General features: G+C 34.6%; 1 protein-coding gene and 1 long non-coding RNA gene across 4 annotated transcripts in view; one reads left to right on the top strand and one right to left on the bottom strand.

The window, feature by feature from the left end:
* Nucleotides 1-14,239, bottom strand: part of bru3 (bruno 3) — a 394,704-nt gene that overhangs the window by 155,428 nt on the left and 225,037 nt on the right.
* LOC137578745 (uncharacterized) overlaps nucleotides 1-14,239 on the top strand; it is a 317,816-nt gene that overhangs the window by 142,211 nt on the left and 161,366 nt on the right. The window contains exon 1 of one of the 3 annotated variants that reach the window (XR_011032764.1): nucleotides 13,892-13,963. The exons of the other annotated variants lie outside the window; for them this stretch is intronic. This is a non-coding gene — a long non-coding RNA (uncharacterized lncRNA). Of the gene's footprint in view, nucleotides 1-13,891; nucleotides 13,964-14,239 lie in introns of those variants that run through there. 3 annotated transcript variants of the gene reach the window in all.

The following is a 14,239-nucleotide window of genomic DNA, read 5'->3' as shown; positions in this document are numbered from 1 at the left end:
TAGAAAGGAGAAGAGGAGCAAGGGAAGGGTATCTCCATTCCACTACTTCAAAAGGGTTATATTCAGGTCATTGAGGGTTGTAGGCCTAATTAAAAATCTTCTTATTGATCAATTGATCGAGAACATTAGTCTTCAATTTGTCATCAGTTTATGATAAACTATGCAGAAATGTCAAAAATAATATAAGAATTTAAAAATTTGCATTACAATCAATTGCATTCTAAAAGTTGAGGGATTTTCTAGAAATCTACTTGAATAACTCCAAAAAAATAGTGAGATTTTTCGAATATTTTTCAACTCAAATTATGCTTGAGATATTTGCTTTTGATTCCTGGAATTTTGTTAAACCCTAAAAGCATATAAAATTTTTGTGTATGCACACCAGAAAGAAAATGTTATGAATTCGAAAATCGTATCGGGGTCGATTGCAGCGTCAAGATTTTGTTGTGCCACATAAATAAGCCACAAATTTATTTATTGTTCCGCCGCCGAATGCCAAAAAGCAATAATAACGTGCAAAAAGAAACAAAAAAAAAAAAAAAAAAAAATAGCAGAAAATCAAGAGAAAAGGCCACTTTATGCGGTTTTGCACTTTGGCAAAGCTATTAAAAATTATGCTAGGCAACAACGAGAAGAATACGAATACGAAGGAGAGTATATGGTATATAGAAGAGCCTATATACCCTATTGATGTATGTAGATACATATATGTATGTATATGTACATATATACCACCCACAATATTGATGCATGCAAAGAGAGAAAGAAAGATAGAGAAAGAGAGATAGCAACTCAGAGATAGACCGAAAAAGAGAGAGAGAGAGAGAGAGTGGAGGAGGGCTGCACAGGCCGAGCATCTGGAAAATTTGTACACATGACGCACGAGTTTTTCATTCCTTTTCTGTTTCTTTTGTTTACATTTCGTGCAGCTATTTTTGAAGCCAATAAACAAAACAGAACAAAAATCGTCTAAGTCAAAAGGCAAATCCGTAACAATTGAAACGAAACACAACAAAAAGAAAAGAAAAAAGGTCATAAAATATATAACAGATATAGGTATGTATATATTATATATCTATATAAAGAGCAATATATGTATATACATTCAAGTTAATGAGCTGTATATTGGCTTTTGAAGTTTCAAATGATCGAATTGTGCCCAAACCAAACGAACGAACAAACTAGCGAATCAACCAAATGAATGTTTTAAAAACGAAAAAAAGGAAATCGATCGATAGGCAAATGGAAGACCCACAATTAAGGCAGGCAGCCATAGATAAAAACCCAGAGAGTGCCCTAGGTGAGTGCGATGAGGAGTGTTTATAGAAGCAGGAGGGGGAGCGGAGGGTTAGTGGTAGAGAGGGTGGCGGGTGGGGGTGATACGCTCGAGGGTGTGCGTTAATCACGCAAGTAATTTTAATGCCGCTTCGTTCAGTTCAGTTCAGTTCAGCTCAGTTTGGCCTGTTGCGATAAGTTTTCCACGCGCTTGGGGGTGAGTTTTCTCCCCTCCCGCTCACCCAAAAACCTAAAAACCCTGCCACCCTCTCTGTCTGTCTCTTTCTCCTGCTGTCGTTCTCCTTATGCGTCGCTTTTCTAAACACAAAGCATAATCAGCGCTAAACATACCAAGCACAACAAAAGAATGAAAAAAACGAAACCGGAGGAAAAGTTCTGCCACAAAATTTGACGGAGGTGGCGGGGGTGGTTCTAGTGTTGCCTCAGTCCTTCCCCTCAGTTCGCCCCACCGTCCACCACCAATCATTTCTGTCGCCTGCCTGCTCGGGCTGTTAACAAAGCTATAAAAATGTCACCTCTAATATAACAAGGCGCAAGCAAGTCGCGTGGCCAGAGATTAAATATCTCAAATGATATAGTAAAAGCATAAACATACATACACAACTACATATAAGTATAAGAGTCTACATTCTAATCAGCTACAAAAAAAAATTAATTACTTGGTTAAAAAACCATTCCAATTTACTATATACTTGAGCCTTTTCGTCTTAATTTGGTTATATAGGTATACACATATACTCATATATAGCCTGTATATACACTCACGATCAACATGCGGTCCTCCAATTATAGCACAAACAAATTATTCATCAGTTTAAACAAGTCTGTTTCTGTTTATAAAATGCAACAAGCGAGCAATTCCCTTCTCAAATAGAAAAGAAAACCGAATCAAAAGTATTCAAAATATTTGTAATTTGTCTCATCTAGAAATCTTTTTTGTGGCTTCTATTCAAATTAGACGTTTTCTCAGCTGTGTCTCAAATAAAAGAACGCACTTTGAAACGAGAAGCCAATAAGCATATAATATCCTTTAGATCTGCAATCTGATTGGTTCTGATAAGATTTGACCGCATCTAACGAGTTTCTTTTGTTGCTTTTTGATTTCTAATGGGAATAGGAAAGAATTTTACATCCCTTTAGATTCTTTATACATAGATATAATAATATATAAAGAATACCAAAACCCAAATTAAAAATTGATTTAACATTGAACGAGAGAGTTGAATAGTAGCCGAAATAGATTATTTTTATTTTACGTATAAATGTAATTTAGTTAATTACTTAATTCTAGTCCCTTTGGCTTGCTGTTGATAATTTTCCAGTAATTTTCAATCAATCACGATTTCACACTCTCTTTCTCTCTCTTTAAATTATGCTCTGTTTCTCTTGTTTTGTTGTTTTTTTTTTACAACATTTTCTGGTTTCTGCCATTGTGCATACTACAATATTTATGTTTATTAGGCAACAAGCAATTTGCCGACTTAAGCAATTACCAAGCCAAAAGCAAAACCAGAACCAAGACCCATGAGCAAGACCAGAACCCTCACACACACACACAGAGAGAGAAAGAGAAAGAGGCGTTGGGGGGCTTTTCAATATTTATGCGGCTTGACTTGCCACTAATAATATGTAAATGCTTGACTTGACTGAGTTGGGGAGGAGGGTGGGGGATGGGCTTTTGGGCCAACAACAAACAAAACACCAAAAGCACCAACAGTCACAACAATATCAACAATACGAAACCGAAGAGAGTATAGAATGTTGTTGTAGCAGCGGAACAGGCGTCGACCACAACCAGTTATTATTATTTGTTGCATATGGCAAAGGCGGTTTTCTGCTTGCTTTCATTTTCTCCTTTCTTTTCTTTTTTTTTTTGTGTGTGTGTGTGTGTTGTTGTTTCTTCCTGTTTTGTTTTCTCAAGTAATTTGCAAGGGCGCAAGAGGGGCGGGGCATGTAATTTAATAGCACGACTTTGAGACAGACTGTGTGACAGGAGCAGCCAAGCTGTTGACGTGCTGCAATTCAGGTGGGACAGGTAAGGCAAACTGGCTGAGCTGCCTGCCACAAGATGATGGGGCACAAGAAGGCAAAGGCAACGGCAACGGCTACGGCTACAACGTCTAAAAGGGTGGCGCGCGGCATGTCAAAAGGCAAATTATGCCAAAGGCTGACAACAGACTTGGACATGCCGCTGCTGTTTTCGAGCGGGACACAGATCGGAGAGTGGGTGGTATTTGTAGGAGAAGGCTTTAGAATGGGAGATTTGGGAAGGGGAAACATGAAAGATTATTGGTTTCAAGGGTAAAATTATGAAATGAAGTGGAAAATTAAGTGGGCATGATTGTCTCAGGCAGTAGATGGAAGGAATGATACACCAAGGAGTAGGTAAATTGACAGGCGGGCCACAGGGCACAAGGGCAGAAGACAGAGGGCGCAAGGACATGAAACTTTGCTTCAAATGGCAAGGCACTTTTGCGTATGTTCATATAATTAAAGCATTTGGAAGTGAAAGCTTGTCTAATTTCAATAAAAACAAATGTTAAGCAATCCAAAAGAAAAGGTGACTCTTAAGGCCTTCCCATTGGAGATTATTCCAAATAAGTTTATTACTCTATAAGATGGTGCTGGCTTATTGTAAGCAGTCTTTTAACTAATCCTTAAAATATAAACCGTCTCTATAGCATGGAATACACAGAGCCTAAAAAACTGTTTTACATCCTTTTCCTATTATTCCTTACACAGACTGAAATGAATACTGTCATTTCCTTGCATAAGGCCGGCCAAATTATTATTTAAAAATCAATGTACAATTTTCCTCTTTGATTCTGAATTTTTTCCAAGATAGAAAAGATAGTTTTATGTATTGAAACAACTGAAAGAATATGATTTATGTTTGATATTGAGAAAAATATCAATTAAATAAAATGAGAATGCGAAGAAAAAAAGAGAACAGTCAGATACTTATGTATATGACTTGTTATACTTGTGTGTCCTTTATTTTTATGTTTTATCTTATTGTTTCAACTTTTATCTAATTGTCTTTTCACTAACTGACAACAAAAGAAGCTACACACACATAAAAAAAGTAACTTCCTTATAAACGAAAAATAGAAAACTTATTGCACAAAAACGAAGAAGTAGCAGAAAAAAAGAAGAAGAAGTAACAGAACCAAAAACCCTGTCTATCTTTTGTGTCTTTTATACTGCTCTTCCATGTTGAGTCATGTTGAGGATAGAAAACTGTGTCAACGACTTTGCTCCACTTAACCATTTAACGAGCAACTTAGCGAACACGTAATGTGCCAGCAGTAACAACAACAACAACAACAACTGCAAACAGGAACAAAAAAAGGATGCAAGCCAAAAAAAACAACAACAGAATAGAGGGCAAAGAGGAGAGAAAAAGAGAAGGAAACAAAGAAAATGTAGAAAAATTCAAAACAAGTGGTACAAAAATATTGAACAACAATGGAAGAGACAACATACAGAGAATAAGCGAGAGAGAAAAGAAGGAGAGGGAAACAAGAGTAAAGAAGAACGCATGTGTCATCATTAGAATAAGCTAAATGCGAGAGAGACCATACCATACCACCACCGGCTCAAGGATAACGCATTGAGCACCACAAAGGATACGCCGGCGACGCATCACGCACTAACCAAGCTAATAGCAGCGGCAGCCCCCCTCTCTCTTCCCTCACCATCACCAATCTCCACAAACCATCCAAGCACCCATCCTTCCACCTTCCGCAACAGCCAAACGCCCCGCATCATCCCAATGGCAGTGCCAATCCAACTAGACAGCAACCACCATAAAAGTGAAATACACAATGAAATTTACGCAATATCCCAGCGACGTTGTAACAGACTTTGCTGCGTTGGCGTTGTAATAAAATAAAATAAAATAAAAGAAAAAAGAGAAAATAAAACTAAAAAAAAAAAAAAAAAAACGAGGGTGACAAGCAGACAACAATAACAACAGTAGCAGCAACAGCAACAACTACGACTCGCTGCTGATAAAGCAGTCAGCTGAAAGTGAAATAGCAAAATAGAATATAGAACGGGAGGGGAAAAAGAGTGTTAGGGGGGGGGGGCAGGCGAAATACCAACAAGAAAAAACGTGAAAAAAGAGCGTAAGTAGTGCCTCAACGGGGCACACACAATGGTTACACCCGCACACACACAGCATCAGAAGGACGACAGAGAGATGGAGAGAGAGTGAGAATGCAAATCCGATTAGAGTTGAAGTCGTCTTCAGAGCATTTCTTTTGTAACTTTAAGAAGAAGCCAACTTCAATTGATATACCATTGAAACATATGGAAAAAAAGATGCCATAAAATAAGTATCTTAAAGATACAATGTTCAAAAGACATAGATATCTCAAAGAGACAGCAGTCTAAGAATTAGCTTTTCTTTGATATAGCCAGTTTATTTTTAAATCGAAATGAGTCAAGCAAAGGTTTTCCACAACAAATTGCTAATTCCCATGACAAACAATTAAGGTAAAAGTATTCTTAGAGCAAATTAATTTCAAACTGTTTCTCATTTTTCTTTCATTGTCGTTTCTGTTCACATTTAATATGCATTTTAACGCTAATTAGTTGTAGCCATTAGTTCGTTAAGTAAATTAATTGTCCAGCTATTGCCATTTGACGACATTAAGTCATTTTGTTTGCTAGAATAACAATTAAAAATGTTTTTTCGAGCTTCCAGTAAATATATTCTACATTTGACGTTTATGATTACTTATAAAACAGATGTATAAATGGATATCAATGCTTGATAAGTGAAATACATTAAATGATTCTTTAAAAGTTACAAAACGATGCCAACTTAAACTCTCTCAAATTTTAAATAAGAATAAAAATGGTTTAGTTTTCTTAAAGGCAAACTTTGGTTTAGTTCATTACAAACATGAGAAGGATTTTCCGCACAGTTTATCGAGATAAATTGAATATGGGTGCAAGCAAAAACCTTTTACTCTTATTATAATAATAAAGTAAAATTGAGGCCATACATAATTTATGACAGACAACTTAAAGTTTATTTCATTTGAATCTGAATAAAACATTTTCATCTCGTATAATCAGTTTAAGTTAAATTGAAAACTTTTATGAAACAAAAAAAAATCATAGCATACTTTTTGAGTTCTAATGTTTTTAGCTTTAATGACATTAAAGCTACACATTTTTCTCTTTAACGCCCAAGGACACAAATTGCTTTAAGCCAAACTAATGACAATGCACTAAGCAAAGCACCAACAGCTGTTGGCCCATTGCAAAAAAAAATAAGAGAAAACCGAAAAAAAAGAAACCAAGGGAAAATTCTGCGGTGCGTTAATGGCCAAGAGAAACAAGTCACATTGACCTACACACGCACACAAAAGCAGCGACAGGAGACAAGCAAAAAGACACGACGCTGATTTTTATTTTCATTTTCATTTTGAAGAGAAAATTTACACACACACACACAGACAGACACATGCAGAGTGAGAGAAAAAGCCTGAAGCCCCAAATGATTAATTGTCAAAATATGTTGGTAAGCCAAAAAAGCAACAAAAAGTGCGTCACTCTATCTCGCTCTTTCGCTTTTTTGGTTGTGCGTGTGTGTGAGTGAGTGAAAAACCCTGACAATGTATGCATATGTATTTGTATTAAGTTGTCATTACGTGACTACAGACAACAAGATTTATTATCTGTCTGTGTCGAGGGTTTTTTTTCGGTTATTTTGCTTCCACTCTCTTTCGCCCTCTCGCCCTCTCTAGCTCCCTTAGCTTTCCTTTGCAGTTTCTGATATCAAAATTCCTTTGCCTGCGACCCCCTGACCGCCGACCCATCTACATAATAACAGTGTATTTATATATGTATATATATATAAATTTCTTCTTTTTTTTTTTTTTGTTTTGTGTGATGTGTTTTTGTACATGTATGTATGTATATACTCACAGTAACTTGTTGAGCAAACTCAACCTTCGGCTGGCCGACCAATTCAATAATATGAACCATATGGAACGATTTACTCTTGGACGTTGCCTTTGCGAAAAGTGAAAATGATCGAACCAAATGATTTTCCCACTTATTTCTTCTTCCGCTCTTTAATGATTATTGTTCGGCAACAAATTACTTGTGAATTTTGGTTTTTTTTGTGAATAATTTGATGAATAATATATAGATAATATATATATATTTTTGAGTTTCTTTTTTTTTGCTTTTTTTGCTCTTGTTATTGTATTAGTTAGTTGGTTGTTATTGTTGTTGTTGTTTAGCACACGTTTGCTTTCCTTTTACTTCGTTATATATTTTTTTGATTTGTGGGATTTCTTTTTTGCACTTTTCTCTACCTCTCTCGCTCGCTCGCTGGCTTTCTCTCTTTCTTTTTTTTCGTTTAGATAATTTGCTGTTCTTTTTTGTGTTTTTTTTTTTTTTTTTTGTTTATTGATTTACTGTTCCAATGTATTTAGACTTTCTGTCTGTGTGGTTGTTGTTGTATTTTTTTTTTACTTTCTGGTTGGTTGGTTGATTATATGTATGTATGTGTAAGTATATATATATATATATATATATATATGTATTTAGGTGTATATATATATATATATATGTATCTTATCTGTATTTTCCAGTATTTAAACACACACTCGTGTTTCTAAACATAAAAAATTACACAGAAAAAAAAAACAAACAAAATATATTTTAGTCATAAATACATATAAATATATAATATGATTGTATAAATATATATATATATATGTGATATGTATAGATAAATTTTTGTAAGCATGGCTAATTTCAAATTCAATTCGACTTTTGCCTTGTACAGTTGAGTTGCTTGAAAATTTCATTTTCAAATTTTGATTCGTCATATATTCGATTCGATTCAGTTCAATTTCAATTACATTTTTTCTTCACTTTTTTTATGTATTTTGAGATAAACTTATTGTTTAATTGCCTGGAAATTGCCTAGTTAGTTGTTTATGGTGAAGAACCAAAACAAAAAAAAAACACGATAAACGTTTGCCATGTGTGTGTGTGTAGCATAATTTATTCTAGGTGTTGATACTGTTAATGGCAAAGAGCAGAGGTGGAAAAATTTGGCAAGTGTTTTGAAAGCCAAAAGTATTCATAATCAATGCCATTTTCCTGGCAGAAAGTAATGCAAGTTGTTTTTAGAATTTTCAACTAGTCTGGAATTCTGAAAAGTTTTGGAAATACTGAACAAATATCAATTAAGTGACTTGCAACTGCAGCAATATTCTTTAATAGTACAATTAATTACAAATTTTTAGAAATAATATATATATTTCTAAAAATTTTAGAAACCTTTTATGTAATAAGGAAAACTAAACTTTAAAAATGCTCTCTAAGTATTAGATATTAAAGATTCTAAATGCTTTTCCAATTGTGGTTTCTAAAAGTTTTCTCCAAAATAGCTCATGCAAATGAACTTGAAGATTTTCTTCTAAATATAAATATTTAATATTATTTTGTTGACATTTAAATGTCCATAAAATTAGACTTTGAATTGAGAAATTTACGAAAATAAATTAAAGGCTATAAAAACATCTCATACATTTTTTTTTTTTATCACTTTTTATACATTTTCGTTGATTTTGGTAAATGAAACTACATAAGACAATTATGAAAAGAATACAAAGGATTGAAATGCTCAAGAATTTTATAACATAACTGATGAATTCAAAATGAATGCGTGGAAATATTGAAATTTCAAAATTTAACAATCTCAAGTGATTTTTAAGGCATTGAAATATTTGCTAATGAAACAAGAAAACTAATTAAATAGAATGCTTTATGGAATGTTAAAGTTTTCACAAATTGCCCAATAGGAATATTAAAGTTAAGTAAAATTATGGCCAATGATTTGAACATTTCTAAATTTAGTCTCAAGCAGCAAACAAATCGAAAATAATAACTAAACACTTAATGTTAATTTTCCCAAAAATTTCACTTTCTCAAGGCACTTGAAAATCTTCTAATTTCTATTATTAACAAAATTTTGTTAATTTCTTGGCAGAGAATCTTTTGATCTCTGTGGAACACTTTGCTCTTTGAATTTATTCGTTGAGATATTCGAAAACAATTTGCCTTTTTTAATAAGTCACAATAAAAAAATTCAACAAAAAATTAGGCACAATTTTAATTTTATTTCAAACCAACTGTACTTAATTAGTTTACTAAAATCATGTAACTTTGAGTCAACGTTTGATTAAAGTAAGCATGGGTTTTAAAGTTGCCTAACTAAAGCAAATTGTTAGCCAAAAGCCGCTCTTCTCTAGCAGCAATTAGAACATTCTGATTTAGAACGAAACGAGAGAAAATCAGGAGATTTATATCTAACTATATTTGTATTGAAAATCATTATTATTGTTGGCTAAAAATCATTAAGAGCAAATGCATATTCAATTAACTCATTCTATTTTCTATTTATTGAGAGGAAATCAAAGCAAAAAGCAAACGCTAAAATATACATTTATATATGTATATATGTATGTAGATATCTAGCTTTATATACTCTATGCTCTGGAGATGAATTTGAATGCCTCAAAATGAAATTATGGAATGCACATACACACACACACAAATATATAGAAAACACACACAAAGCACACTCACATATGGAAAAATATTGAAATTCAGTTTGAATTTGGTTTGCTTTTTAATTGAAAATGTTTTCGTGTGCTGCGAGCGTGAAACAATTTTCCATGTTTGTTTATGAAAGGCACAAAAATTTAACACAAAAACAAAAAGATGAAAAAAAAGAACGAAACGTGTACTGTATTTTTTGGGGGAGCCAAAAATAACAAAAAAAAAAAACAAGAAACAATAAAAAAAATCGAAGGGAAAACAATCTGAGAGTTTTCCTCTTTTAGTTTATACTTTTGTTTACAAAAAGTGTTTGAAATTATTTTTGGATGTTTTTTTTTCTTTCTGTTGATCATTATCAGAATAAGAAATGCTAACACACGAACGAAAGTCGAATCGAATTTGACTTGCATCGAATGCCTAAAGGAATTTCATCTAAGAACTCTAAAAGGATATGGAAAAGTATATAAAGTATTTATATATTTTTGCCACATCGTAGCATCGTAATATATGTATGTATATAGATTCATTTTAAGTTGGGCCTTTGCTTACAAATTTGGTTGTAACAATAATAGATTTGAATTGAATTTATTTCTTTTTGGATTTTGTAAACTTGGTTTTGTATTTTGTTTTTCTTTTATTTTGGTTTTGATTAATTAAATTTGTTTGTTGTTGATATATTTAGTTTTTAATTTTTGTGTTTTTATATTTTTATATGTTTTGTTTATTATAAGCGAATTTTGTTTGTAATATTTATTAAGGTTTTTGGTTTTTTTGGTTTGTTTATTATTATTTTATTAAATTTTATTTTTTCTTGTTGTGTTTTTTTGCTTTGTTTGTTGTTTTTTTTTTTTTTTTTGGGTTTGTTGTATTATATATTTTATGTTTTGGTAATATATTTTTGTGTTGTGTCCACGACAGTCGAGGAGAACTATACGAAATATTCCGACTTAACTACACAAAACTCAATATCATACTGAAAAAGGACGGCGCTTACAATGGCGAGAAAAACCCAACAAGAAGACGGAAAACACGGAAAACGACGACCACGACTACAACACGACAACACGACGACACAAAGACAAACCCAACAGTCAGCCAGAAAATCCGAATGCCGTTTACGAACTTACAACTCACACACACACACACACACACGCACTTACGTAGAGTACAGGCATAGGAACACACTCACACAGACACCCCCGTCGGACCGACCAATTCGAACTAACGAATGCAACAGCCGGCAACGAACGAGTAGTAGAGCAACGGTAAACAACTCACTGCTGGAGCGCTCAATGTATGTGTGAGTGTGTTGGTGTATGGGTGTGTGGGTGTGTGGGTGGGTCGGTCGGTCGGTTGTTCGTTCGGTGCGATACGGTTCGAATCGGTTTTGGTTCGTTGCCGAGTTCGTGTTCGTTTCAACTTGATTCGAACTTGGTCCGAAGTCAAACCAAAATAAAGCCAAAAAAGAAATAAAACAAAAAAAAAAAAAAAAAACACAAGAAAACAAAAAAAAACATAGAACGAACAAAATAAAAAAAAAAATAACACTGGAAAATCAAGACAACATTGTCGACTTTGAAATACGCTTCCGATTCAGGTTTAAGATTTCTTATTGGGCCCGGTTGAGACCAAACTCATTGGCAAATGAGTTCTGTGGCGCCATCTTGCGTTCAATGTTGTTATCCTTGCAAGGCTTCTGTTCAAAAACAAATAATAACTTATTGGAAACATTGATTTGAAAATGTCCCCTTTAAGTTTTCTAGTGATTTAACTCCTTATCAATTACAGGAACCGATCTTAGTTATTATTTTAATTAGAGAAAATTTTTGTGTATGTTGAAGTCCCATCTGATATGAAGGTTTGCCATTCAAAGGAAACTTAAAACATATTTTCATTGAATTAAAAATAAATTAAAAGTGAATTAAAAGATCTAAAGTAGATGGATTTTCTTAGTGGAGAGCAAATCTTCCAAATGATGATATGTGAGTAATGGCTTTTACATTTTTAATTGGCTTCCAATTGTGACCTTACGGCGTTTAATATTTATATAAAGGTAAATATATCTGTAGAGATAACTGAATGTTTCAATCTTGCTAAGTACTTTTACGAATTATCCGAAATCATAGAGCAAAACAACAACACAGGCAAAAATAATAATACAAAAAAAAAAGGAAAACAGCAACAACAACAAGAAAATACGAAACGATACGAAAAACGACTCGTCCGAATAGCGGCACATGGAACCAGGCTGGAAAATACAACAAGGCCTAAAGGGAAAATATACGAGCGAACCGAATGAAAGACACGAAAACCATGTGAGTCGTATGTTTGCCTCTGTATCAGTATACTCTGTGTCTATGTGTGTGTGTGTGTGTGTGTGTGTGTGTTTGAGGGACCCGAAGCACGCGCAACTTGTACACTTTACTCTTCGGCCCCGGCTCCATGGTTCTCTCTCTTTCTCTCTCTCTCATATTGTAGGGGGAAAAGGCCTTTTTGCTGTGTGTGGGAAAGAGACGAGAGTTTAGTTTTTGTGCCTTAGCTATGTAAGGTGTTTTGTATAGTTGAGCGGAATGCATCTGAGTGGGAGAGTGCGAGAGCCAAAAACGCGCGTGGCTGCCGCTGCCCATGTGCCCGGCTCGGGCTTACACTGGCTGGCTGGCTGGCTGGCTGGTTGTATGGCTAGCTGGCTGTTAGCAGCTACTGCCTGCTGCTGCTTCTTCTTCTTCAGCCTTCTTGCCTGCTGCTGGTGGCTGGCAGATGATTCTACGTGAGCGTGGTGGATGGATAGATGGATGGATGGATGGATGGATGGATGTATGGTCGGATGGTTGCATGGTTCAGTTCGTTGGGTGGATGGGTGGGTGTTTGGTTGGTTGTATTTGGGTTGCGCGTTCGCTCGCTCGCTCGCTTTTCGCTTATCGAGGCTAGCGACGAGATATTATAAATTTGTAGTAGAAGGGAGTGTTATGATTGAAGCTGCTGCTGCTGCTGCCGATGCCGATTCTAATGCTGTGAACAACATTTAGCCCGAGCGTGTTGCAAAATGTGAAACATGTGCGTTTTCCTGTGAGAACAACGCTTTAGCCAACATCATTGAATTTTCGCGCTCTGTTTTGACTGGAAACGCTCATCATCATCATTAACATTATCATAATCATTATATTTGTGGCATGATCTCTCTCTTCAATGCTTGTTGTTGTTATTGTTTTCAAATAGTATGTATAAAAGCATATGACTCAAAAAAAAAATTAGATAGATAGCCAGTTGTTTAGTTTTGATATTGTTGTTGTTAGTGTTTAGTTTTTTGTTTTTGTGGCTGGAAAGTTTACACCAATAAGAGGAGCTAAGAGAAACCGAAAGGCCTTATCAAAGAGCGAGTTGTATGAATGGAAGAGCAAATGAATGGCAATGCACACCCACCACAAGGATGACGAGGATGAGATTGAAGATGACGACGACGGCATCGACAACAACAACGACGACTTTGAGGATAAGAAAGCAAGACAGGAAGAAATTAATATGCGAAACGCAACAATTTTGCCAACTACTACAAGCTAAAAGCAAAAAAAAAAAAAAAAAAAAAAAACAAAACAAAAAGGCAAACCATTACAAAAAGTGCGTTGTCGTCGCTTAAAGCCGGCAAAAATACAGCAACAATAGAAAAAAAAAACATCTGGGTGAAAAGCGGCGGCATTGAGTAATGTGAATAAAGTTTGGGATTTTGGGCGCGGTTGCCTCCTTTTTCCAAGGGAGTGGGGGACGAGAATGGAGTATGGTTTAGGAAACGTAGGATTTCCCTTTTATTTTTGTATTTTCTTCTTTTTTTTTTTGTTTTTGTATGTAGTTGAGAGAAACATTTGCCACAGTTTTTGTGCTGCATTTAAAGCTAAATGGATTTCTCCCAGCGTGTTGCGTTATTGTTGTGATAGGGCCAAAAGGTCGCTTGATCCCCACACAGTTCACAGTGCTTTAGTACATGCTAAAAACAAAAAAAAAAAAAAAAGTAAAAGCACCAGCATCCAACCAAAAGAAGGGCACTTTAATCTTTAAAAGCCCTTAATCGAACTAGGTAAATATATGTATATTGACTAAAGTTTAGGTTTCCGATAATGCAATTTGATATCCCTTTTTTATTTTGGGTTAACTTGGATGAATGACATCGATTCTTATGGTTTTTATTTTTACTTTGAATCTTAAAAATTTACCAAGTCAAAAGTAAGAAACTGGATTCAAGATGACAAGAGGTATGGTTGACTTCAATAGAAAATATTTTCGGAAAGGTTATAAAGGGGGGTATCCTGACCTCCCTGGATCGAGCCTTGATTCCATTTCTTTGAATAATAAG

Source organism: Drosophila tropicalis, unplaced genomic scaffold, assembly GCF_018151085.1.
Source record: "Drosophila tropicalis isolate 14030-0801.00 unplaced genomic scaffold, ASM1815108v1 contig_694, whole genome shotgun sequence".
Classification (NCBI taxonomy): domain Eukaryota; kingdom Metazoa; phylum Arthropoda; class Insecta; order Diptera; family Drosophilidae; genus Drosophila; species Drosophila tropicalis.
Note: the sequence above shows the minus strand (reverse complement) of the source record. Positions and strands in the feature narration are given on the sequence as shown.